Source organism: Lissotriton helveticus, chromosome 1_1, assembly GCF_964261635.1.
Source record: "Lissotriton helveticus chromosome 1_1, aLisHel1.1, whole genome shotgun sequence".
NCBI classification, from domain to species: Eukaryota; Metazoa; Chordata; class Amphibia; order Caudata; family Salamandridae; genus Lissotriton; species Lissotriton helveticus.
In genome coordinates this window covers 1390498585-1390524959 of record NC_136057.1, presented here as the reverse complement: position 1 = coordinate 1390524959, position 26375 = coordinate 1390498585, and the positions used below count along the sequence as shown (strand labels likewise).

Sequence of the window (26375 nt, the reverse complement as noted above, 5' to 3'; positions counted from 1 at the left end):
ATCCAGCCATGTCTCCGTTAGGAACAACATGTCTAATGAATTATCCTCCAAAAGATCATGAAATCAGCATGATGTTTCCTAAGGGACCGGGCATTGATCATAGCTGCCCTGATGTGGAGATCCTTCGCTCGCTGAGCCAAGAGGCGGTCCTCAGTGGCCAGGGAAGCAGGCTCCCCCTCCAGATGAAAACCACAATTTGAACAGGGGGCTGATGGAAACATAGCCACATCCCAGGTCTGGGAGTGGCAGCAAACCCGGGGGTCCAATGCTCGAAGAGTCGCTCCACAATAGCTTCTCCTCGACTCATTACCCAAAGGTTTTCGGGCAGCATTGCTGGCGCTGGCCGCTTCTGGGACGCTGACGGGCGCAGACGGGCTTACCTTAGGCGCGCCCGCTGCGCGCGTCCGTTCAGCGCGCATTTAAATAAGCCCGGGAGCCAGAGAGCTAGAGCGCCAACTACCACAAAATAGCCTCTCTCAATGGCATCACGGGGCGACCAGGAAGAGAATTATACCCCTCGCCCCGAGAGCAGCAGCAATGGAGAAAATGCAATGTGAGTCAGAGACTCAAAATTTTTTAATGTGCAAGTATGCGGGCAATGAGCAAGAGGCAGCAGCATAAAGGTGTAACCGACAGTAACCTTGAATGCCTCCCATAGAGTGTCCGCTCCCTCCTCAGAGCCCACATTTTTCTCAAAGTATTCAAGTATGGCTGTGAGCAGACCCTCCCAAAATACTTGGTCAAGAGAGGCTGTGGGCTGGAACCTCCAAGTGAATTGTCTAGGGATATGCGTGGGTATCTCCACCACCTGCTTCACTGGTGCATGATCTGATCGTGTTCTTGGCATGTGTTGCTCCTTGTCTGCCTAACCTCTCGGGTCACCAACCAGTAATCTAGCCTAGCCCATGTGCCATGTACTGAGAAAGTGTACGTACCCTCTCTGCCATTTGGATTCTGCAGTCCCCATAAGTCAATCAGGTTGCTGTCACCTATTTCCTCCCAGAACCTAGGTGGAATGTTTGCCCTGCCAATCCATGGTAGCAGACCAGTCAAGCACTAGGTCCAAATATGTGTTAAGCCCCCCCCCAATATAATGGCTGGAGTTTGTAATATGTGTAAATGGTGCCATGGTTATGTATAAAATTCAGGATAGTCTGCGTTTGGCCCGTAGGAAGTCACCTGGGTGATCTGTGTACCACAGAGATTGCCCTGCCCCAACACTCAGCGCCCCTGGTGATCAGTTTCATAATGGGTGAGTGTGAAAGGCATTTTTTTTACTAGTAATAAGTCCTCCTCCCCCTCGAGTATGAGGAGTAAGCTACTTGGGTACTTCCCCACCGAGTACCGATGTCACCCACAGTGTGTTTTGTAAGATGAGTCTTGAAGTAACTCCCACAGACACAGGTTCAGTTCAGGAGCTTTATTTCCAGCCTCCACTCTCCACCACAGAAGAATGCCCACAACCACAACATTCTAATGTCAGCTCCAGGAAGAGGGAAGAACCAAAGCAGGTGTAGGGGGGTGAGAGGAAAGGACAAAACCAAGTACAAGTAGGTAGGCTGAGGGAACACAGGGAGAAGGCAAACAATAAACTATGATGTAACAAGTCAACCTGTAGGAAGGTGATCTGTACATGGTGCCTGTCCACATATGCCAGCACCTGACACATTTTCCTGGGGTTGTTCAAGCTGTGGACATTCCATGTTAGTAGCAATATTTATCCTTTACCAGGTGGCATTACATTTCAGGCCTGTATCATGCACCCTCGGCAAATAGCACTCACACCCTCCCACTTAAGCACCCCAAACATGGCAAAGACATCTTCAGTCCTGCTCAACAATAGGTGATATGTGTCAACAGAAAAACCAATGCTGTACATATCAGTCAATACTATACAACAGTAGAAAATTACAAGGGGTGTACCTTCTTATTGGCTATACAAAAATTGTCACAATGGAGACATGGGGCCCCGTACAACCAAGGGGCCATCTTCTCCGTTCAGTCGCACAGGCAGCAATCATAGCCCAGTTGGCCGACTTGATTAACCCCTGAGTTCTGGAGAGGGTCTAATTTCTTGTAGCTGGGCCTAGTCTGCATTTATCTACTCACATGAGGCGTGCCCCCCGTCTCAAGAGCAAGGTGACAGACCCCAGTCCATGAGATCAAGATGTGCAGACGTTAGTGATTATCAGTGTGCTAACAAATCCGTAGAGTTAGTTGCCAGGATGATCCAGATCCGATTTAAGACTGTTCATGGCGTTTCGATGCAAGTGTTTTAATATATTCCAGTGCTGGTTTAGGCTTAGCCAGTCTCTTCTGTAATCCTCAGTACTTGAATCCAAATAACTGACTAACACATCCACCCCTCAAATTACTTTAATATTTTCACAATACTAATTAACTACTAATCCTTTATGGGTCCGAAGTACCGTGCTACACGCCGAAAAAGCGCTTCAACACCCCATCAGGGGTAGCAGGCGCTATATAAATGCAAACCATTTTCCTTCTTCTACCCTCCACCATCCTTCCAAATCCAAATAACTGACTAACATATCCACCAATCACATCATTTCATATTTCACTATACTAATTCGCTACTAATCCTTTATGGGTTCTAGAGTTGCGTGCTACTTGCCGAAAATGCTCTTCAAGGCCTCGTCAGGTGTTAGTAAGAGCTATGTAAATGCAATTACAATACAATAATAGCATTTCAATGCACTGAATTATTCATGTATAATGTTATTTCATTGTTCAAAAATATATATAAATGTATTTATATATTTTAAATCTTCCTGCACCATAATGTTCACAAATTCTTAGTGTGTTGTCCTTTGCGATCAGCCATATTCATTCATTACTTAAAGGTTACTAAGAGGGGTGTAGCCAGCAGAGGAATGGAGTAGTACTTGCAGCCAATTGCCTTTTTTCCATTCCCGAACATTTCAGCCATCTACAGCCACCCATTGAATGCAATAGAACGCCTACTTCTGGCACAGGACGAATTTGTAGTGAGTGAAAAACAGAGAAAAGCATTATTACCTCTGGCAATGTTAACACCGGCTCCGGAGTCAGCGAGTGAAAGTGGCTGCCACTGGGGGTGCTAGCAGACAAACTAGAGAAAGATTAGGAGCCTGCAGCTGGAGACCCCTGTGGACATAAGGCCCTCATTGGGGATATATAGGAGGACCTCACTCTGCACTGGTGAAACTACTTGAAGCGCTCCAGCTATGGAGCGCATAGCAAGCACCCGTTGTGAATGGCCCACATTACAAATGCTTCATCCAGCTGCCGGGGGAACCATGAGGTACGTGGAGGAATGGGACCTTATAGTACGGCTGCCCACTGCCAAAAAGAATCCCAGTAAGACCGAATAAGCTAGCCCCACGAGAGCCGCAATCGCAGTCTCCTTCCCCAAAAGGAATGGCACACGCCACCGGCCTTAGAAGTACAATTGAGGCCCTGAGAGACTAGCAGCATGAGAAGGAGACCCTGTGAAGGGCGACGAGGCTGAAGACCGACAGGGCCAGTATTGCTGACTCCAAATATAGCAAATCCCTCTTATCGGGATGGATTAAATGCTTAAGATTTCGAGAACTAATTAAATCTCTTTAGCTCTATCCCAAGCTATCAGTAGCATCTTTTGCTCCAATAGAGAGACCAGACATCCGGAGCTTACAACTGTACTCCTCCCTACTGAAGGAGGGTTCAAGGCATAACAACAATTGGGCATTACCTTATTGTAGATAGGTCTACCAAGTGGGAAAAGAGACTTAGGACACATCTTATGGAGTGAACTAGCATGGGTACCCCACAAGTTATTCTGCTGATCTAGGACCCTCAAAAGCGATCTAGGTTGTCGCACAACCAATGTAGTCCTAATACGTGCATATAAGTGCTAGGCATCAGAGGGGCCCCGCAACAACAAAAGACGCGACTGCGCTCAGACAACGCCCTTCGGTGCGGGCACATGCATCTTGGGAGTCAGAGGCAGTTCCTCCACCCTTGCCATTAGTTACACGGATGCGCCCCCTTTCAACCATGGCCTCCAACAGAAGTCACAGAGAGACCACCATCAAAAATATATTCGCATACATGGTGCACAAAGCTGACAAAGGAGCGAAGTCCATGTCTGACCCCGAACCGACAAGTGATGATGGCGTAGTAGCAGAGGCTATGGTTGTCCTCTCTGATGACTTTTTACTTAGGTTCCTAGAAGAAATTAAAGATGAGGTGGGCGTGATCTGCTGGGACCTTAAGGATTACGTGAGAGAAATGCATTAGGATAAAGTAACACTTGGATTTAGAGTGGAGATTTTAGAATACACAGTGGACAAGTGTGCTGAAGAACTACACAATGCTGGCTGCAGACTCCTTACACTTGAATACTATGCTGACCTTGCATTCAAACAAGAGGACCTAGAAAATATGTCCTGACGTAATAGCTTTACGATTAGGTGACTGCCACTTGAAGCAAAAGGTGCTAACAATCAAGTCTATATTCACCTCCTCCTCTAGAATGTTTGTAACTGCCTGAATGACTCCTGATATTGTATTGTATTGTAATTGCATTTATATAGCGCTTACTACCCCTGACGAGGCGTCGAAACGCTTTTTCGGCAAGTAGCACGCTTCTCCGGGACCCATAGAAGATTAGTGTTGAATTAGTATAGTGAAACATGCAAGTACATTTTAAGTGGTGGATAGGTTAGTCAGTTATTTGGATTTGGAATGATAGCAGAAGGATAGAGGAGGACAAAGGTTTGTATTTATATAACGCTTGTTGACGCACGCTATTCAGGAAGCCTACAAAGGATTAGTGGTGAATTAATATGGTGAAATATGAAGTAATTTCAGTGGTGGATATTAGTCAGTTACTTGGAGTGAGAAGGATAGTGGAGAGAGTCGGGGACGTGGCTAGCAGGCCAACATGGCGGACGGAGTTTGTTAGAGCTCCGGAGCCGCTGGGGGAGAGAACATCCGGAAATCCACGACGAGGGGCTGATTCCGCCTGGAAACGGCCGGATCCGACAGATTCGACCCTCTGCATGCTCCGTCGAAAAACCTGGAGAGCTGACGGCAGGCGGGCAGAAGTGGCACCGTGGTCGAGACTGGGGCCTGGTGCCTCGCTGCAAACCGGGGGCTCGAGTGACCGAGGTGCCCGGAAAACGAGGGCAGGTGAGCGGCGGTGCGGCGGACCTTCCACAGCTCGGGCGAGGACTCCGGAGACTCCGGAGACGGTGACCCTACCCCCACGACTGCTGTGAGCTGGGGACGGAACCCTGCGAGCCCGGATACTGGCGGAGATAGGGACGGAGGTGCGCGGCCTGGCGCTGTGGACTGGGGCTCTGCGGCACGTCCACTGAAGTCTGACTGCCTGCGCCGGTTCCCGACAACTGAAGCTCTCCCTGCCTGGACCGCTATTATTATTCTGCAGTGACCGGAGGTGAGGAGTCGGGGAGAGACAGGAGGGAGCCCCTGGGGGCCCCTGGGGGCCTGACGTCACACGGAGCACACGGGGCCACTGATTATCGGCAGAGGCGGCGGAGGCGGGCGGGGACCCGTGAGCCCCCGACTGGACCCTGTTGTGGAGCCCTGGAGGGCTGACTGAAGGGGGGCAGTGCCGAGGTGCGCCGGACCCTGCCTCCAGGTGGGTCGGAGCCTGGGAAGACAACGAGACTTGAGGCACCACCCTCGGAGCTCCGCCACTCACACACTGCCGATCGGCCTCCCTGGGCCTGGCCCTTGCCCCTTCGTGGCTGGGGGCCGGCCCGCGGCGCTGCCCACCTGATACTGCTGACGACTTTGATCTGCAGGACCCACATAGGTGGGGGGAGGAGCCACTGTACCAACAGGGAGCTGGTGCTAGACCCGGACCGAGGGCCCTGTTACCCAGACTAGGAGGGAGTCTGCGCCCCCCCCCCCTGACGAATTTGCTGAGACCCCGGAGGGAGGTGGAGAGAGAGGCCGAGAAGAACAATTCCGGGAAGTGCAGTACTCACCGTACGGCCGAACGACGCCCCGAGACGCACCCCTGCCACCAACTGACCGCCCGCAGCCCACCATGGTGCGGAAAGACGTGAAGACCGTGGGGAGCAAGAAAAGAACGGGCACAAGACCCTCTTTGGGTGCGGACCCAGGAGGCGCAACGACGCTGCCGTCGACCTCCATTACCCCAGAGACCCAGCGAGGCGACAAGTTGGACCTCATTCTAAAGGAGATCAGAGACTCCAGAACAGTAATGGAAAGACAAATGGGCACCCTCACCACCAACCTTTCCTTGCTAAAAGCAGACCATGCGAAGTTGGCAGATAAAGTTAAAGATCAGGGCCTGATGGTGGCTGAACTTAGGCCGACGGTGGCGGAACACACGGCCTCCATACACTTGATCCAACGCCAAGTAAAAACCCTGCTGGAACGCGTGGAGGATGCAGAAGGGCGTAATAGACGCAATAATATTCGCGTTATCGGCCTGCCAGAGAAAAGCGAGGGAACTCGAGCAGCGGAGTTCATGGAACAATGGTTCCGGGATAACGTCGCCTCTGAAGGTCTGTCCCCGTTCTTCTGTGTGGAGAGAGCCCATAGGATCCCAACTGGCCAACCGCAACCAGGACGAACGCCACGGCCGCTTATTGTCAAGATCCTAAATTATCGGGACAGGGACATGCTGCTGAATCAGGCCAGATTAAAGTCGGACATACAGTGGGAGAACAAACGAATATCACTGTACCCGGACTACACCACCCAAGTGCAGAAACAGCGATCCTCCTACTATGAAATAAAGCAAAGACTCCAACGGGCGAAACTGAGATATGCTTTATTATTCCCTGCGTGCCTGAAAGTGATCCATGACAAAAAATCCCATTTTTTTGAAAGCCCGGCCGACGTGGAAGAATGGATGGAAACGATGGAGATCGAGGACCATATGGTCCCGACGCAGACCTCTACGGACACTGGATCCAATGAAAGAGCAAATCAGGATGGGTCTGGGAAGGACGCTCGACGCAACCACCCGAAACAACGCAAACCTACCGTCCACCAGCAGAAACAGGGACAAAATGATGCAGTAGCAGTGGTGGGCTCCTTCAGAGAGGATCGGGAGACGATCAACACGGACACTGAGGACAGTACCATCCACTCGGACTCGGAAAACAGTCTGGTCCTGTTCCCGACAGTGACACCCAGAGCTGCGGACGAACTTATGGACAATGCCCAAGAATGAATCTTCCTGCGGCCCTGCCTGCGGCCCGAATACATCATGATATCCTTTTTATATGACCTGGGGGGGTGGCGGAGGTGGGAGGGGAGGGACACTATGTTTGTTTTGAATTCAATTGGGGCCCCCCCCTTGCTGGATTACGCTAGATGGCCTGGACTCGAGGGGATAGTAGGACGCATGTCCGAGGCTCGAGAGAGGAAACCCGGACACCTCCTGATTATGTCATGCTGTCAGTGCCTGAAAGGGGCCAGTCTTCTTCCCTCCTCCCCTCCCTTGTCCCTCTGCTTCCCCCCTCCCCCTCCACGAGACGTGGATATGTATACTGAGCAACTAAGACAGAACTCTCCCGGCGGCGCCGTTGAGCCACCGGCTTGCCCGGATATGGCTCTATGGACATGGCACTTGCTTGGTCGACCCCCCACTAGCGTACGCAACGTTACCTGTTTAACTATGTTTAAAAGTTTATGGTTTGGCACAGTAGGGTTTGGTGGCTGCGCCTTCACAGTTGGGGTTTGGGATAGGGAGGGAACCGTCTCCTGGTTGACGACGCTGACTCACCTGATTGATTATATGGGAACACTCTTTGCGACACCTACAGACGGCTATGGCTGACATTAGAGGAAAGTACAAGTTGGTCACCTGGAATGTGAGGGGACTGGGGGCTGTACAGAAGAGACACAGAGTGCATGCTTTCCTACTTAGACAACAGGCACACATAGTGTTCCTTCAGGAGTCACACATGACACACTCCTAGACACTCCTACTACGGAAGAAATGGAGAGGTACTGTATTCTCCACGACATATTCTGCCTTCTCCAGGGGAGCCACGATATGGGTACGACACGGCACTCCATTTGTAGAACTAGAGAGACGCACAGATGATCAAGGGCGCTATGTACTGGTGAGAGGCACCTTGGACGGCGAGGTGGTGGTCTTGGGCAGCATATACGCCCCGAACTCAGACCAGGATAGGTTCCTAGCTGGACTGGGCCGGGCATTGGCGGACTGGGTAGATGTCCCCTGGATACTGGGAGGTGATTGGAATATGATCTTAGATGTGACCCTCGATAGGTCACACCCCCCCCCTCCAGGCGGTGGGAGTACATAAACTGTCAGAATATTTCGGGACATATCTCCGGGGCTGGCGGTTGGCTGATACATGGGGCACACTACACCCAACACATAAAGAATACTCATGCTACTCCCCCGTACATAATCTACATACTCAATTAGATAGATTTGTGTGCTCCTACTCCATCACGCTCAGATGCGCCACGTCAGACTACCTAGCTAAAACGTTTTCAGATCACCGCCCACTAACACTTGACCTACACTGGGGAAAGATACCCTCGCCGGTCCCCACCTGGAGACTTAATCCCGCGTTACTCGAGGATGGCCCGTTTAAATCACATCTAGCTGACACCTTAACTGACTACTTTGTCACAAACTGGGACTCGGCGTCCTCGAACCTAATTGTATGGGATGCAATGAAAGCTGTCATTCGGGGGGCTGCTATAGGCCGACTAGTAGGAGCTAGACAGGAAATCCATGGTAAATTATGCGACACAGAAAAGCGCCTGCGAGACCTTGAGACTACGGCAGGGCAGGATCCCGACGGGAAAACTGATCTGCAATTGTGCAACATTGAGCATGCTGAACTGCTGGCAACCCTGAGGGTGATGGACTATGGGGCGTACCTGAAACGCCAGCAGACGGAGGCGGACAGGTCTGGTGCTTTACTTGCACGGCTGGTCATGGATGCCCCGGAGAGCCCCACAATAACGGCTATCCGAAACGCTGCAGGCGAACTAGTGCATACACAATTAGGAATTAATAATGTGTTTAAGGCTCACCTAGAGAACCTCTATGCTTCACCCCCCGTGGAGGCCAGAGAGGTCATGACAGACTTCCTGGATGAGCTCACGCTCCCAAGGTTGGCCCCGGAGGTCCAAGCGGCCCTAGCTGGCCCTATCACACAGCACGAAATAAGGATAGCAATTCACGCACTCAGACGAGGCAGGACCCCGGGCATGGACGGCCTGCCAGGGGAGTTCTATCAAACATATGCTGACGTGTTGGTCCCCGTCCTGGAAAAAATATATAACACTGCTTTCGAGACTGGCCATCTCCCAGTTACCACCATGCAGGCCTTGGTGATATCTATCCCAAAACCCGGTAGGGACGCCCTGGAGGTGGGCAACTACAGGCCCCTCTCCATGCTCTCCACGGAATATAAGATCCTTAGTAAGGCTATTGCCATGCGGATCCAGCACCATCTCCCTGATCTGATCCACGCTGATCAATGTGGCTTCCTCCCTGAGAGAAGCACCTCTCAAAATTCGAGACGCCTCCACGCACTCATAACGACTACCCCTCATACATTACCACACGCCGGCTGTATAGCCCTGGATCTCCGCCAAGCGTTTGACTCCCTAACATGGACCTTCATGTTTGAGGTCCTGCATCGTTTTGGCTTTCTGGAGGCCCTCATTAAATGGATCCACCTACTGTACACGGGCCCGACCGCTAGATCACGCACGGGCAGACACACGTCTGACAGTTACGGAGTCCATCGGGGCACCCGACAGGGCTGCCCACTGTCACCACTACTGTTTGTTTTGACGCTGGAGCCTCTGGCTATTGCGCTCCGCAACAGGGCTGGTGAGGAGGGCATACCAGTAGGAGATGTGAATCACATGGTCTCTATTTATGCCGATGATATATTAGTATTCCTTCGAAACCTAGGAGGGGACCACTCACACCTGGCGTCCATCTTCAGACGGTTTGAGACCCTATCTGGCTTAGCTATAAATCCGGGGAAGTCGGTGGGGTTCTTTTTTCGGGATGGACAGCAGCCCTCCCACATACAGTTCGGCGCACACGAAATCCAAGTAGCACCGACCACGTTTAAATATCTTGGAATAAATGTATACAGAGACCCGGAGGCCCAAATTGACGGCAATATCCGGAGGGCCATCACTGGCCTACGAGGTAGTGTGGGCTTCTGGACGACCCTACCCTTGTCAGTAATGGGACGAGTGGCGGTCTCGAAGATGGTCTTGCTCCCCGCATACTGTATTTTTTTGTAAACCTACCGGTCCTGCTCCCGCAACAAATTTTCACCGAGTTAAACACATTACTGATCACCCTTGTGTGGGGACCGGGGAGGAGGCGAATCAGCCTTAAAAAGCTACAACTACACACCAGACTGGGAGGGTTAGGCGTGCCTGACCTACGGAGTTATTATTATGCCAGCCAGCTCCAATGGCTGACCCGATGGGTGGCGGGCAGAGATCTCCATGAGATCGCTCTCACGGCGGACAAATTAGCACGGGGAGATTTACACTCCCTCCTGTTGCCCAAGGCTAGGATTCCTAGAGACTGTCACCCCCTCCTGCATGTGGCTCTTACCTGCTGGAAAAAAGCGCTGGCATACACGGCTGGGACCTCTCCATATGCTGACAACATACCCCTACTGGGACTCCCGACACCGCAGGGGGCCCTAACATTACGCAGACTGCGCCCCTGGTCGGAGGCCGGGGTGGATAGGGTGGGAGACTTGTTCGGAGATGATACTATGTTAGACCATATAACATTTGCGCAGACCACGGGAGCGCCTCCGCGCCTATACATGCTACATGCCTCAGTGACTCACTTCGTGCGACGAGCTTGGGCTCCGCAACGTACGAAACCGGAACAACACGAATTGGTACGCCTTCTACACTACATGGGCACGGGGGGACACCTGGTGAAATGGCTGTATATTGGTATCAGGGAACATGTGGCGTCACCGATCACCGCCCTTAGGGAGATTTGGACTGAGGACTCCGGGGAAGCCATAACGGACGGAGAGTGGAAAATAATTTTGGGACACCATAGGAGGGTATCTAGGAATGTTAAGTTTCAGTTCATACAGGCCATGATTCTTCATGGAGCATATCTCACACCTCAGAGACTTCATAGGATGTTCCCTACCGCCGCACACTGCTGCCCGAGATGTCAACAAGACGAGGCACATATTCTCCACATGCTTTGGACATGCCCGAAGTTACATACTTACTGGGAAACGATCAAACACACACTACATTCCATAACTGTGCTCCGGATCCCTGAGGGGGCACTACCCTGCCTGATAGGGAATAGAAAACGACACAAAACATGCAAAGCCCAACTGAAACTTATGGATCTGGCACTAGTCTTGGCAGTCAGGGGGATCACTATGAGATGGAAGTCACCCAGGGCCCCGCAGGTAGTCACGTGGCAAACTGACTTGTTGAAGTGGGGCAAGGCCGAAGCTGCGGCGTTGCGAGAAGAGGAGAACAAGGGCCTTCGCAAATACCCCATAGCACTGGACTGGGACTCAATGTGGATTGCTTTAGAAGAGGTAGACCTAGATAGTATGGGAGACCCAGTGGGGTGATCGCATACATATGGCGGGGGGGGGGGGCTGGGATCCACGAGCAACAGTCCCGCTCACTGGGATTGGACCAGATCGAGAACCTTACCTCTTTTCGGATAGCTAGAGACACTTAGGACCGAAATGTGGAGTGTGCAAGAAAGGACAATCAGGAGACGGGGAGAGGGCGGGAGGGTACTGGGGGATAGTTGGGGTTTGAAAATGTAGATTTGTCAAAATACTGATGTTTCAGGATTACCGCCGAGTCAAATTTGAGAATAGGCGAGACAAGTGACTCATGTTGATATAGCTACGATATATGCTGATACCATTACCGAAAACGGAAACGACTGTTATGTACAATGATGTGCAGAAATGCAGTAATGTATAATACCCTGCAACAGTCACGAATAAAAAGTAAAAAAAAAAAAAAGGATAGTGGAGAGATAAAAGGGCAAGAAAGATTTGCATTCATATAGCACTTGTTACCTCTGATGGGTGTTGAATCGAAATTTGCCTAGCTTACGTAACGGTAAGTTTCAATTCTATTAAGGACACGGAGGCGAGGATTATGCTAATCTTTCTCCGCTCTTTATTAACATTATTAGCACAGCAACCTTAGAAAAACTTTCAACAAAAATGCTTATGCACCAACACGTAGTAAAGCATTTTTTATAAACACAAACAAAGTCTTTGAACTACGACTCCCATCACACCATCGAGGACAGTCCCAATGATAGTCCTTCCATTATGTCCATAGGCCTTAGATAGTCAGTCCCATCTCTCTGTTCCTCCTCTTTCTTCGCGCGAAATTACCCTTCCATCCTACTGTTCCTGCTTGCCACCGTCATTTCCTCGCAGAAAAACCACGACAGCGTAAGCGATTAAAAGAAACCACAGAACACGCTCATCACCATGAACTATAACAACATTGATCAATACAGTACATTTCTGTCTTAAAAAACCCGCAAACCTGGTTACTTACTGACATACGGGCGGGTGTCACTTGAAGACGTCCTGGGTGGGATAATCCTCGCCTCTGTGTCCTTAATAGAATTGAAACTTACCGTTACGTAAGCTAGGCAAATTTCGATTCTATGGCAGGACCCGAGGCTCAGATTATGCTAGTTCAAAGCTTACTCACCACCAAATGAGCAATATCCACCACTGGTTTGAAGTAAAATCTCTTGAAGGTGGAGTCCGAGGACCAGTCCGCTGCCCGCATCAAATCCTCCAAACGAGCGCCCACAGAGAACGCCTTCGAGGCCATTGCCCCCCTGGCTGAGTGGGCTCCAAAACGCTTGGTATCTATACCTGCCTCCTGCATGACCCAGCGCACCCACCTGGCTATGGTGGGGGAAGAGACTGCATGGTGTGGTTTTCTTAAGGCAATCAACAATTGCTGTTCACCCGGCGGGCGAATATCCAAGGTCATGTTCTCATAAGCCTTCAGGCACTGAACAACACACAATTTCGGAGTGTCCGCAAAGGTCGGGTATGAAATTGTTCGAGAAGCCGATTTTGTGCGTCGCCCAACCGTAAAAGGAACCCCGTCAGGGGAAAAAACCCACGCTGAGATGTCTAACGCACGCACATCGGACACTCTATGACAAGAGACTAGACATAAAAGCATAGCCAGCTTGGCTGAAAGTTCCTTCAAGGACAGGTGCCTATTAGGCTGCCAAGACAGAAAAAGGTTCAGAACCACATTCACGTCCCAAAGAACAGAATATCTAGGTTCTGGAGGTAAAGACAACCGGATCCCACGTAAAAGTCTGCACACAAAAGGGTGCTCCCCAACCGGAGTGCCATCGACCGGGTGGTGAGCTGCCGAGATCGCTGAACGCATAGCGGTAATTGTTCGGTAGGCAAACCCGTCTATGGCCAACTCAACAGGGGAGAGGGGTTGGCCTAACGGCTAAGGCGCTCGACCTCGGACCTGGGGAACTTGGTTCGAGTCTCGGTAACGACGCCAAAAAAACCCTGTGATTCTGGGCAAATCACTTAATCTCCCCGTGCCTAAAAAAATGAAAGTGTGTCCTCATGTAACGTAACTGGTGCTATGTAAAGCGCTCTGATAACTGATTCGGTTCGGTTCTAGTTCGCGCTATATAAAACTCTGCAAAAAAAAAAAAAACTCCGCCAAGAAATTTAAGATGGGAACAATTCCTGCGACCACGGGATCCAAGTCCCGCCGAAGACACCAGCTCACCCACTTAGACCAAGCAGATTTGTAGCGCTTCGCTGTGCTGACCCAGCGTCGCCTGAAAGCCTCCATGCCATGAGGCGGAGAGAACCCTGAATGACGAGATGATGCGGCTCCTGATCCGGATTGAGCAACAGGTGAGGAAACTGGAGGAGTAGGATTCGAGAATCCCAAGAAAGTTCCAGAAGAACTGGAAACCAAACTTGATATCTCCACACCGGCGTCACCAGCACTAGCTCCGCATTCTGCCGGCGCACCTGGGCCGCCGTCCTTATCACCATCGAGAAGGGTGGAAACGCAAAAGGACTCTCCTTGCTCCAATCTTGGAGAAATGCGTCCGTGGCCTCCGCCAGAGGGTCCGGCTTCCAACTGAAGAATCTCGGGAGCTGAAGGTCCAAACGAGACGCAAACAGGTCTACCGAGAATGGGCCCCAGCGTTCGTTCAGCCACTGAAAAACTCGAACATCTAACTTCCACTGACTGGAATCTCGCAAGTGCCTGGAGTGCCAGTCCGCCACTTGATTGGCCTGACCCGGTAAGTACTCTGCCGTCACCGATACGTGATGTGTCAGGCAGTAATCCCAGAACTCTTTCGCCAAATTTGCCAGAGCCCGGGACCGGGTACCTCCCAGTTGATTCCCGTATCTCACCGCTGAGCCAATGTCCATCTTTAACAGTACACACGACTTCGCTGAGTCTTTGTTCCAGCAGCGGATTGCGAAGGACCCCGCCAGAAGCTCCAAACAGTTGATGTGCAACGTCTGTTCTTCTGACGACCAGGCGCCGCCTGTGGAAAAAGTCCCGCAGCGTGCCCCCCAACCGGACCTGCTGGCATCGGACTCGATAACTAGGTCCGGGGCCGACCCGAAGATCGCCCGACCATTCCAAGCCTCCACGTGAGTGAGCCACCATGACATTTCTTCCTTCGCTTCCTCCGATAGGAAAACCAACTGGTCGTAGGACATGCCCCTTCGTAGGTGTTGCGCTTTGAGACGCTAAAGCGCCCTGTAATGGAGGGGCCCCGGAAAGATCGCCTGGATAGAGGACGACAGAAGCCCCACCACCCTGGCAATCTGCCGTAAGGATGTCCGGGGCCGTGTTATCGTCTGTCGCAGAACGTGTCTGATTTTGGACATCTTCCACGAAGGAAGGCTGAGAGAAGCCTCGACTGTGTCTATGTCAAAGCCCAAGAAAACTATCTTCTGAGAAGGAACGAGGACGGATTTGTCTCCGTTGATGACAAAACCCAGTCCTTGAAGCAGAGTAACCGTCTAATGAAGCTGGGAAACCAACGTCCTGGGACATTGCGCTATCAACAGTATGTCATCCAGATAGACGATCATCCGAATGCCTTGTCCGCGCAGACACTCCACCACAGGGTGTAACACCTTTGTGAAACACCACGGGGCGATGAAAGCTCGAACGGTAGGGCGGTGAACTCGAAAACTTGGTCCCGCCAGATGAACTGCAGGAAACGGCGATGAGGGGGATGAATGGGAACTACAAGGTAGGCGTCCTTGAGGTCCAACCGTACCATCCAGTCCCGCGGAAGGAGGACATCCCGGAGGAGATGAATCCCCTCCATTTTGAAATGTCGATAAACCAACCACCCGTTGAATTCTTTGAGGTTGATTACCGGTCGCCTGCCTCCATCGGCTTTGTCCACCAAAAACAAATTGCTGAGAAACCCAGAGGGATGCCGCGTTGATTGACGAACGGCTCCTTTGCGAAGAAGCTCGGAAACCTCGTCGTCTATTAACCGCGCGTCTGACACTGAGAAGACCATGGGCCTTGGGGTACCCACCTGGTGGGACTGATCGTAAAACTCTATATGGAACCCCCGGACGGTTTGTAACACCCACGCGTCCGCCGTAAGTTCCGCCCATTGTTCCTGAAAGGCCGCCAGCCGACCCCCAATCTGAACCTGACTCGCAGGGATGACACTCACCGTTGGGATTTGCAGATCCAGAGTTCTTTCTGTATCCTCTGTCTCCGAAGCGTTGCCCTCTCGTAGGGTAAAAGTTGTTGAAGTTAGCTGAGGTGTTATACTGCCCTCGCCCGGAGCCTTGCCCTCTATTGCTGGCTTTCTGCCCACCACGGCCGGTCGCGCAGCCCCTACCGCGACCGGCCCCCTGGGAGAAACGTTGTTGGAATACCCGTTTGATACTTGATTGGGACTTGTCTAAGGAAGTGAACGTGGAGACAAATTTCCCCAGCTCCTTAATGAATGGTTCTCCGAAAAGGCCCCCTTGGGCTACTGCCCCGGCCTCCGAAGAGGCTAGGTCCCCCAACTTCGGGTCAAGTTTAATTAGAAGGGACCTCCGGCGTTCGGTCGACAGGGCGCAATTGGCATTTCCCAAAAATATAATCACCCTTTGCGCCTAATTCGAAAGGACGTCGGGGGAGATGGCGGACCCTGTCACCTTCGCCTCCTCCGCCATGTCCAATATCTTCGTAATAGGTCCGACCGCGTCCAACAACTTATCCTGGCATGACCGCCAGGAGCGGTCAATGCCCTTGCGCGGATCCTTCATGAATTTTGCCAGGAAGGTCGCCATCTTGGCGTCTAATTCCGGTGTCATGGCCACCTTACCGTCCAACGTGGGTCTAGGACACTCCCCACGCAGCCTCCTTCCCCAAGGGTTTACGCAATCGGCTCGCCACGAACTTCGCCGCCTTGTCGCCAGGGGCCCAGGTCTGCGGATCGCGGATAAACGATCTCATCCGGATCCAGCATGCCTGAGTCGTCCCTTGGCAACTCGGCGGCCGAGCCCGAGGGTCGCCAAGAGCGCACGGATTCCCCATCCTCATCTGAATCCGGGGAATCCCCTTCCGGGGAAGGAGGCGTCAACTCCGAAACCTCCTGAGGTGCAGGGGCCGAGGGCCGCTCAGGGGGAGGGCTGTCGCCTTTGCCAAGAAGGTGTCACGTAGACGCTCAAAGGCTCCCCTGTCCACCCCTGGGGCCCCTTCCGGCAATCCCTCCCTGCATGGCTTCTTCGGGGCTGGGGGACCTTCCCCCGAGGGACCTGGGACGGGCTCCAGGGTACCTCCCTGTGCCTGGGCTAACCTATTACATTCCTGCACTATGCGCGCCGACAGGCGCTCCTCCACAGGCCCTACCACCTCGGTGACACAGCGATAAATAGAGCTGTCCACCGCCTGGTAGAATTCCTCATCATTCAGATAGGAATAGGACTGGGAATCATCCTCAAAATACTGCTCCTGATCCATAATGCCAGTGGAAGCCCTGAAAGGACGCAGGATACTGCCCACCAAAGGCGGGAGTCACAATATATATATATATAGATATATATATATATATATACGTATGGGCAGACCCAAGGACTGCAAGTATGTGGGAACCAGGGACTGGTTAATATCGGGTGCACTCGAACCCCACAGCGCGCCAACCCTCCTCAAGGGACCGGGCCTGCACACCTCAGAGCGCGCTACCACACCAACAAAGAACCAAGAGTGCCAAACTTGCCAGCAGGCGTACACCGCGGTCTAGCCGCAATACTGACCCCCACAGTGGCGTTCAATACAAAATTCGGGGGCTACAGACCTGGGTAACCGGGCGTTCACTGAGGTGGCACAGGTCAAAGCTCCGTCACGAAAGGTCTCCTCTGCGAGGCTCCTCTATGACAGAAACCGCGCTGAGGGCCAACGAGACGCAGCAGTGCCCTCTAGTGGGTGACTGTGCACTGCAACAGAGCTGGGGTAAAAGAGCCGCGAGAGAAGCGAGAGCGCTTCCGCGGCTCCAACGGGGCTCTGTAAGGAAGTAAAAAACATCAGTGCCCCCCAGCCCCCAAACAATGCAATAAGAAATGCCCCCTAAGCAGAGAAACCCCAACTTAGAGAGCAAGAAAAAACACACTTAACTGGCTGCGAGAGCAGCGAAGAAAGAGGAGGAACAGAGAGATGGGACTGACTATCTAAGGCCTATGGACATAATGGAAGGGCTATCATTGGGACTGTCCTCGATGGTGTGATGGGAGTCGTAGTTCAAAGACTTTGTGTTTATAAAAAATGCTTTACTACGTGTTGGTGCATAAGCATTTTTGTTGAAAGTTTTTCTAAGGCTGCTGTGCTAATAATGTTAATAAAGAGTGGAGAAAGATTAGCATAATCTGAGCCTCCGGTCCTGCCAAGGAATCGCTTTTCTGGCGAGTAGCACGCCACTCCGGAACCCATAAAGGATTACTGTTGAAAATTTGTATAGTAAAAAAAATTTTGAAGTAATTTGATTAGTGGATATGTTATTCAGTTATTTGGATAGTATATTAGTATAGTTTATTATGGAATTTGAGAAGTGAACATGTTAGTCTGTTAATTTCAATTGAAAAGCATAGTGGAGGCATTAAAGAGTGAAAGATTTTTTTTTTAGGTCTTCGCAATAGGAGGAGGCTTTTGGATGAGTAAAAAGGAGTGTTGGGTATTGCTAAATGAGAAAAAGGGCAGCATTTCTGGCCCTAGTACCGACCAGTCTCGAACAGTCTCTAACAGGCAACTGCCCTTATCCTCTCTGCCCTTAACAGGCTCTAACAGGCAACTGCCCTTGTCCTCTCTGCCCTTAACAGGCTCTAACAGGCAACTGCCCTTGTCCTCTCTGCCCCTAGCCTCGACGCCCGGGCTGAAACGCCCTAAGCCTGGTCTTTTTCATAGCCCTAGTAATCAGGTGACCCCCTTCAGCCAATGTGAACCCTAGCCCTAACACTATCCATTCACAACACTAACCCTAAAATCTAGAACCAATAGGAGACCAGGACCTTACAGCCAATCTTAGCCCTAGTCCAAGCACCCAATTAGTTCAAAAACCCTGATCTCTATGTCCAATAAAGGCCCTAGCCCTACCAGTAGTCCCAAAACAAGTCCATGCAACCAATGGCACAGGTAGCCCTAGTCCTACTTCCAATAGAAAGCCTAACCCTACTCTAAGTCCCACACCTAGTCCAGTAACCAATCACATCAGAAGCCCTAATCGCTACTTCCAATTAATGGTCTAACCCTAGCCCTAATCCCACCCTACTCCCAACAACCAATAACATAGGAAGCCCTAGTCCCTACTTCCAATAGAAATCCTAACTGTAGCCCTAGTCCCAACCCTACAATGATTGGATCACAGACCCAGAAACCAATCAGAACCCTCAAATACCCAACCAATGAGGACATTAACCCTAATCCAATAGAAACACCAGATACAACCACCAATCAGGGTACACATGTACCAACCACTAGCAGACCATATAAGGTCCCAGCGACCTCAGACAAGGTTTGCTGGCCAGGGAGTTGGAAGCTGCTTCTCCTGTTCAGAATCTCCTAGGAGACCGACAGGCTCAATCCACACTTTGGACTGCAGCAGGTAAGGGCCTCACTAACTTGAAATCTAACAATACTCTTTGAATAAAACTTTACTCCCCCTGCTGGCCAAACAACGAAGTGCACAGGCCCTAGTAAAACACCGTTTAAACAGCTCACAGAAGCACCCTCTGGTGTAGAAAAATCCCTGTTGCTGGGGGCTGGTTTCACTGGCTTGTGAACACAAAATGGTGGCTGGGAGTGCACTGTTTTAACATACAGGTCTTAGCACAGAGCAAAGGGGAAATTTGGAGGGAAAACAGAATTGTCACCAAGGAATGAGAGGGACAAACTACAGAGGTTGGACTGCAAATCCCACAATTCAACACACTAAATGGAGACAATCATGGGCAGGGAAAACCACACATTTAAAACACAACACAGGTGATAAAATATGCAATTACAGGCAGGCTAAAACTACAATTTTTTAACTGTAACAACCACAGGCATAGACAGTAAACTCAGAAAGTGAAAATAGTTTTTTAAACAACTTTTTGTCTTGGGAAGAGACAGCACTAATCTGGCTCCTTACCACTTCCTGGACTCTGCTCACTGGAATCTGGGGCACAGGTAGGCTGCAACTCACAAGATGGAGGAGATCGTGCACCATCTCCATCAACACGATGTCCCCTATAAGTGGGGGTCACCCTTTCCTCTTGATCTTTGTGTGGAACGTTTAGAGAGCGGTTGTCAATAAAATACAAGGGGCCTAAATGATCTTAGCTCTTCCCAATGGTGATTCATGTAATGATGGAGGCCCTGATGGCAAACCGCAGAATGCACAATCCACAAATGATACACAGGCAAGAAACCCCACAAATGGAATTTGCATCCCTCCACACAAATATAACAAGTGAAAACAGCAGCCGTCATAGATGCAGGGAAAATGGGGAACAGGGACCCAGCTCTGGTGAACACTAACTGTACTACAGCTGTACCCTCGCCCAGCCCTGATATCAATCAACTGGACATAAATGGTTAGGATAGGCCACAATATGGAAGCAGAGCATACAACTAAGGGAGCCAGAGAGAAGACATTGGTCCTGGAACCTGATCGAAGATGGCACAACACACTTTACGATCCAAGTAACATGTTTTAATATTTTTTCTTACAGTTTAGGAACATTACAGTTTCTAAAGGGGAAGGGAAGTTGGGAACGAGTATCGGTGAGATACTTCAAGAAATTGATTCCTATATGCAAAATGGTGCATGTTGAGAATTTCCCCCAACCACGAGAAGAAGAGAGGCCCATTCGTAGATACAAGCTGCTACACTATAACACTAAACATCATAGATAGAACTAAATTATACCCACATGGTCAAAATTATTAACGTAAATGTGAGGGGCATCAATGTCCCTGCTAAGAGAGTGGCAATACTAAATTTCCTAAAGCAATCCATAGCGCACAGGAGACGCATCTCTTGACGGGGGTATGCAGACTCAAATCATGCCTGCTCCCCACTCAGTTTTTCCCCCCCGACTAATACGAAGTGAACATGTGTGAAGATTCTCTGTAGTAGAACGTTCTCAGGCGGTATCATACAGGTAGGACCGTTAAAGATAGCATAGAATATGAATTACAATTCAATAGGTTCTACCTTATACACTATCTTAAATGCATACACACCCAGTACATAAAAAGAAACCTTTTATAAAGCAGCTATTTCTATGGTGCTGCAATATGCAAAGGGAGACCTATTGGTAGGAGGACATTTGAACATTGCCATGGACAGCACAATAGATAGGGCTGCCATAGGACACAAGACCATAGGTATGGCCTCTACCCCTTTTAAAGAGTGGGTGAAGCATATCGAATCGCGGGTTGGGTGGAGGCAAATGCATAACAACAGTATGGAAATTAACTTCTACTCCGCTGCCTACAAGTCATATGCTCATCTTGACATTTTCATTCTGGGGTATAGATTAATTGGTGTCCCTATTTATTTATTTTTTCTTCTTTTTGGGCGGTATCAAATGATAAATATATATACAGTCACAGTTGATCAACAGTACCTTATGATAAATGATTATAATAAAGACTAAGGGCATGGTTTAGATTTTGGCGGACAGGGTACTCCTTCACAATGGTGATGTATATCCCTTCTGCTGAAATATAAATCCTGTAGGATATTATGGTATTTATATTTTGGCGGACAGAATATACGTCACCGTTCTGACAGAGAAATCGAGCCCTAAGACCGTATACTCTAAAAAAAATCAGTTGATACGATATCAGAAGTATTAACAACAAGCCTAAAAATACACAGCGTGAACCAGTTAAATAAGTTTAAAGTAGTGCCTCTCTAAAATAACAAATTACATAGCCCTTTTAAAATTCATCAGATATTTTGCCATATCCTACTTTTGTTTAACCACCTGCATAAATAAAGTAAGTTCAAGAAACTTTACCCTAGCCATTTTTAACTGCCATTGTACAAACAAAGACCGCTTACCTGTCTTGCAACGCTGTAAATTAAGCAAGTGGGCAATTGACATAGCAATAAAAACTAACTTCCACTTCACCTCAGGTAGAAACATCGTTCTTGACTAAACCAAACCTAATTGTAACAATCATTGGCATAGCCAATATGTCTCGCCTTTGGGCCCTTATACGTTTTTGGCCATGCAACAGTTGATGTTGTTGCACCAAGGAGATTGTGCTGCATAACTAAATACTTATAAAGTTCCAAAAGCGAGACCTATTGGCGATGCCAACGCCTGCACATTATTGCCTTAATTCTAACCCAGCAAATACTCCTTCCGGAGTCAGTAAAATAAGTACCATTGAATCGAGTGACAGTAAACTTTATACTAAGACTATTAATAATACTTTATGAATTGTATCTGTTGCTATAGAACAAAGATTCCCCAGATGGCAACCACAAAAAACAATGTTAGTAAAATCTAAGTGATGGATTATTTACAAAGGGAAAGTATGCACCATTTAGTGCTCTCTTTGAAATCAGATGTCAAAGAAGCAGAGTTAGGATCCTGTGGAAACTAATCAATGACCCGAACCAATGACCTGTCACAGGAGTACACACTAAATAATGTAAACATTGACGAAAATATTGCATGTGCCACATCTTTGGCAAATCAGACAAAAAAACTACAAAACCCTCAGTTTGCGTATTGTACAGCAGGGGGTGCGTTTGGCACATCTGTAACAAGCGAGGTGTTACTTTTGTTACTGAGGAGTTGCTTTTTACCTCTGTCTTTTAAGTACGTGAAGAAAATAATTGTTCATGCCAAGTCGTTTATAGAAATGAAGGCCATTTGTTTCTTAAAACACTGGAAAACAACTGCTTCTACCATTTAACACAGAAACTATGTTTTCTTATTTAGACTTAAAATACCATATATAAAAAATAAATGCACTTAACGTGAGCAACAGGAAAAACATCTGAGTCCGTAGACAAGTACTTAAAATGTGTTGCTAGTGGTCCATTTAAGAACAGCAGCAGAGCGTCCCTGTACCACCACTTGATAAGCTTGCAACTCTAGCACCTGAATATTCAGAGCAATGGCTTAAATCCAAGTGTATTTCAGATGAGGGAAACATTACCGTAATAGCCAACAGACACGCACATAAACCTGAACGTGTACCATTGGGGGGCCGGGCATGAGAAGGCTTGTGTTGGAATGATAAAACTATTAATTCTACCGGAATGCGGGGCTAAGCTAAAAAAGACAAAATTATTCTTCTGCAATCGCAGACAGAGAGCGAGGGGGAGAGAGACAGTGCTCGGAGTCGAAACAGGGAGTCACCGAAGATGGGGGAAGAGAGACTGGAATTGAAAGACAGTCCGATGGATGGAGTTTTAGAGAAAGACATTGAGGAGTGGAGGAGAAGAGAGTGGACAGAAAGAGTGAGAGCTTCGGAGGGCAGATTTAGAGAGAGGGCCTGAGAGGTGATGGGGTCAGAAAGGGAGAGGGGAAGTGAAACTATGGGAAGAGAAAGAAAGATTTGCTTGAGAGGAGAGAGAACGTGGAGACAGGGATTGGGAGATGGGACTGGCGCGTTAAGGGAGAGGCAAAAAGGAGACGGAGAGGGCGGAGCGAGTGAGTGGGCGAGGAGAGAGGCACGCGCGCGATTGGGAGAGCAGTCTGCTCATTTGCAAGCACTTCACTCGTGCTTGTGGCGCGCCCCTGCTCGTTCCCGCAAGGTGGATGCCGCCACATGCACAAGTGTGTGCTTGAAAATGACCAGAGGCTAAAGGTTCTCCTATGCAGCGCATGCGCGCTGCGTAGGCGAGACCTAAAAACTACTGGTGTAAATGGTCTGTTGAAACTAACTATAAATAAGAATGCCTGGTTTCAAAATGCATTGACAAGTGACTACAACATGTTGGTAGTTCCCTCGCCCTTCTTATGACATCCAAAACAGCAATTTAGGGAGGATGGAAAGAATGTATTTATAACTTTTGAAGTGTAATAAAGAAGCCCCCAAGCAAATACTCCATTTTCCTAAAATTGACTGCTGTGAATAATTTATAGCAAATGGGGCTCCTAATTAAGAAGAAAATAGGCCAGATTACCTATCTGGCCACACACCACTCGAATGAACTCCTAATACACAAGATAACCATGATAAGTCTTTTTCCCAAATTAATATGTCCTACACAACCAGGGCAATTGAGCTGATATAGGATTGATTCCTGTATGCAACATAATGGCCCCAGAGCGGACTGCGAATATCGTATGGAACTCTCTTAAAGCTTATATGAGAGACATCTCTATTACTCAGTCAGCAAGATATAAAAAAAATCAGAATGGATAAAAGATAGGAGTTGTAAGCCTCATTTAAGTATGTATTTGAACAGTTCAACCAGTTCCCATTAAATAAGAACTGGCATAAAGCAACCATGGACAGATCACAGCGTTGGGCATTCGATTGGAATAAAGCTGAATATGCCCGCTTTCATATGAAGCAAAAGTACTACTCCGAGGTCAACAAAGCAGTCAGACTCCTTGCTGTGCAACTATGTGCTGGAACAAATCTAGACAGGGTCCACATCACGGCATTCTCCGATGGAACAATGGTTCAAGATGATGAAGCAATAGCAGACTCCTTCAGAGAATCTATACTCTAAGTAACCAGCGGATCCTGATAGGCTGCTCCAGTATCTAGATATCCATATTAGAGATTCTATACATCCTACTTGGCAACAAGCGCTGGAAGATCCAATCACAATAAAAGAGGTCATATCAGCCATCAAAACACTGAAATCAGCCAAGGGCTCATGACCTGACTGGTAAATGGCAAATTACTATAAAGTATATTCCTCCAAATTAGCCCCAATTCTAACATACCTCTTAAGCACGGTAGACAAATTGGCCTCCTCGCAGATACTATGTGCGTAGCAGCCTTCACAGTCATTCCCAAGTCAGGTAAAGACCCCAGGCAATGCACATCTTAAAGACCTTTCTCTCTGTTGAATATAGACTTAAAACTCCTTGCTGGATTCTTAAGACTCATATTAAGTCGCTTACTCCCTGACATTGTCTTTTAAGACAAAAGAGGCTTCACCGTGGCGGGCAGTGCAGAGCTAATATGAAGAAGCTACTCCATATCTTAGAGAATGCTCAGAAGAAATACAAAAATGCCCTACGCCTGTCTTGATATGCTGAAAAGACATTTGATAGAGTTGACTGAACATACATGTGGAGAGTCCCACTCAAGCTAGGCTTAGAACTACGTTTTATAAGCTGGACCATGGCCAACTATCAAACACCTGGGGGCATGGCCAAGCAGGCGACCGAGATGGCCGCCTGTGATTAAAGCTCCGCCGGCCGGGGGATTTACTGGCATGATCCTACCTTAATGGGCATGTTCTGGTGGACAGATTCCTACTCCTCATGCCCGGGATGTCCTGGGGAGCGTGTCGTTGCCTGCGGCGATCCGCTCCGACAAGTGGATTATAATGATCCAGAGACTGCGTGCCGGAGGCCTGAATGCGGCGCCCTGGGCCTTCTTGGAGCCGGAGCTTGCGTGGGAGGTGTAGCGCCCGTCGGACGAGGTGAGCATCGCCCCCGTCTTTTCTGGCTGCTGGTTCCGGCCCCCTCGCTGAGCGGCCACCCGCCCCCCGCCCTGCCCCGGTTGGTGCTGGGGGCTTGGTTTTGCGGCGGGCGCTGCGGCTGCCGGGCACAGCTGGCCTCGCAGTCGCGGTCTTGCCGGGGACGGATCCCCTTGGTGCTGCGGGGCTGCGTGGGGGTCGGCGGGCTGATGAGGGCGGCTCGTGGGGTACTGTTCAGGGGCTATGCTGGCGCTGGGCCAGACCGGGTGTGCTGACTCCCTCCCCTCCCCCACTGGAGGGCCCCAGATATAGCATTGGCGCTGCCGCCCGGCGGGGCTGAAGTCTCAGCTGTAATAGCCTGAATACTGCTGATTATGCGGGCCCCTGTTGTTTCTGCCCTTCTGTGTGCGCGAGAGGCCAGGATGGAGCGCTGTTTCCACTGACCAGCTGCCATTGACCCGCAGCTGCCGACCACTTGGCCCTACTGCTCTGCTGAGCTGACACAGGCCGTAACATTTGAATGCTGAGGCGCACCCACCTTCTGGAATGTGACATGTAGTGAGCGGGCGGGACGCTTCTAATGACACCCTCACAGGCACCACTGTCTGCTTTCATCGAAGCATGAGACCCTGATATTCCTGCTGTCTCTGTTCCTGGCTGCGGCCCCACTCCGGACTGTATGACATTGCTGAGAGGCTCCTTTGCAGCCAGCTGACCGGCTTTTGGGGCACTGTGAGGCTCTTCTCTGGGGTTTCCTGCTTTGATCAGCTAATTAAGATACAGGTATCTGTCTGCTTTGGGGCCCTGTCTGCTGTGCTTGGAGTGGAGCTTGGGGGACGGCCCGCTGCGTCGTGGGCCGGAATTGAACTGCCGGGGACGCAGGGCTCCCGCTTTACATACGCACGCACTGTTGTGGTCCTGACTGGGGGTGCCTTCGCTTCCATGTGTGCACTCGGGAGCCTGATTTCCCTGCTCTATGCCTGACCCTAGGAGGCATTGTCTGTCTTGTACACCATGGGTAGAAAAGATCCTAAACAGCGGACTCTGTCGTTTGAGAAGGCCACGGTTAATGCGTCTGAAGACACTACGGATCTGTCCGAAGGGGCTAGGGGCAACGAAGACTCAGAAGACCCCTCTTGTCTCACGGCTGCCGTGCTTAGGGAAATGAGGGCCGGCTTCA

General features: G+C 49.9%; 1 protein-coding gene across 2 annotated transcripts in view; it reads left to right on the top strand.

Annotated features, from left to right (window-relative positions):
- Nucleotides 1–26375, top strand: part of HMGXB4 (HMG-box containing 4) — a 402840-nt gene that overhangs the window by 57300 nt on the left and 319165 nt on the right. The gene's annotated exons all lie outside the window — the stretch shown is intronic.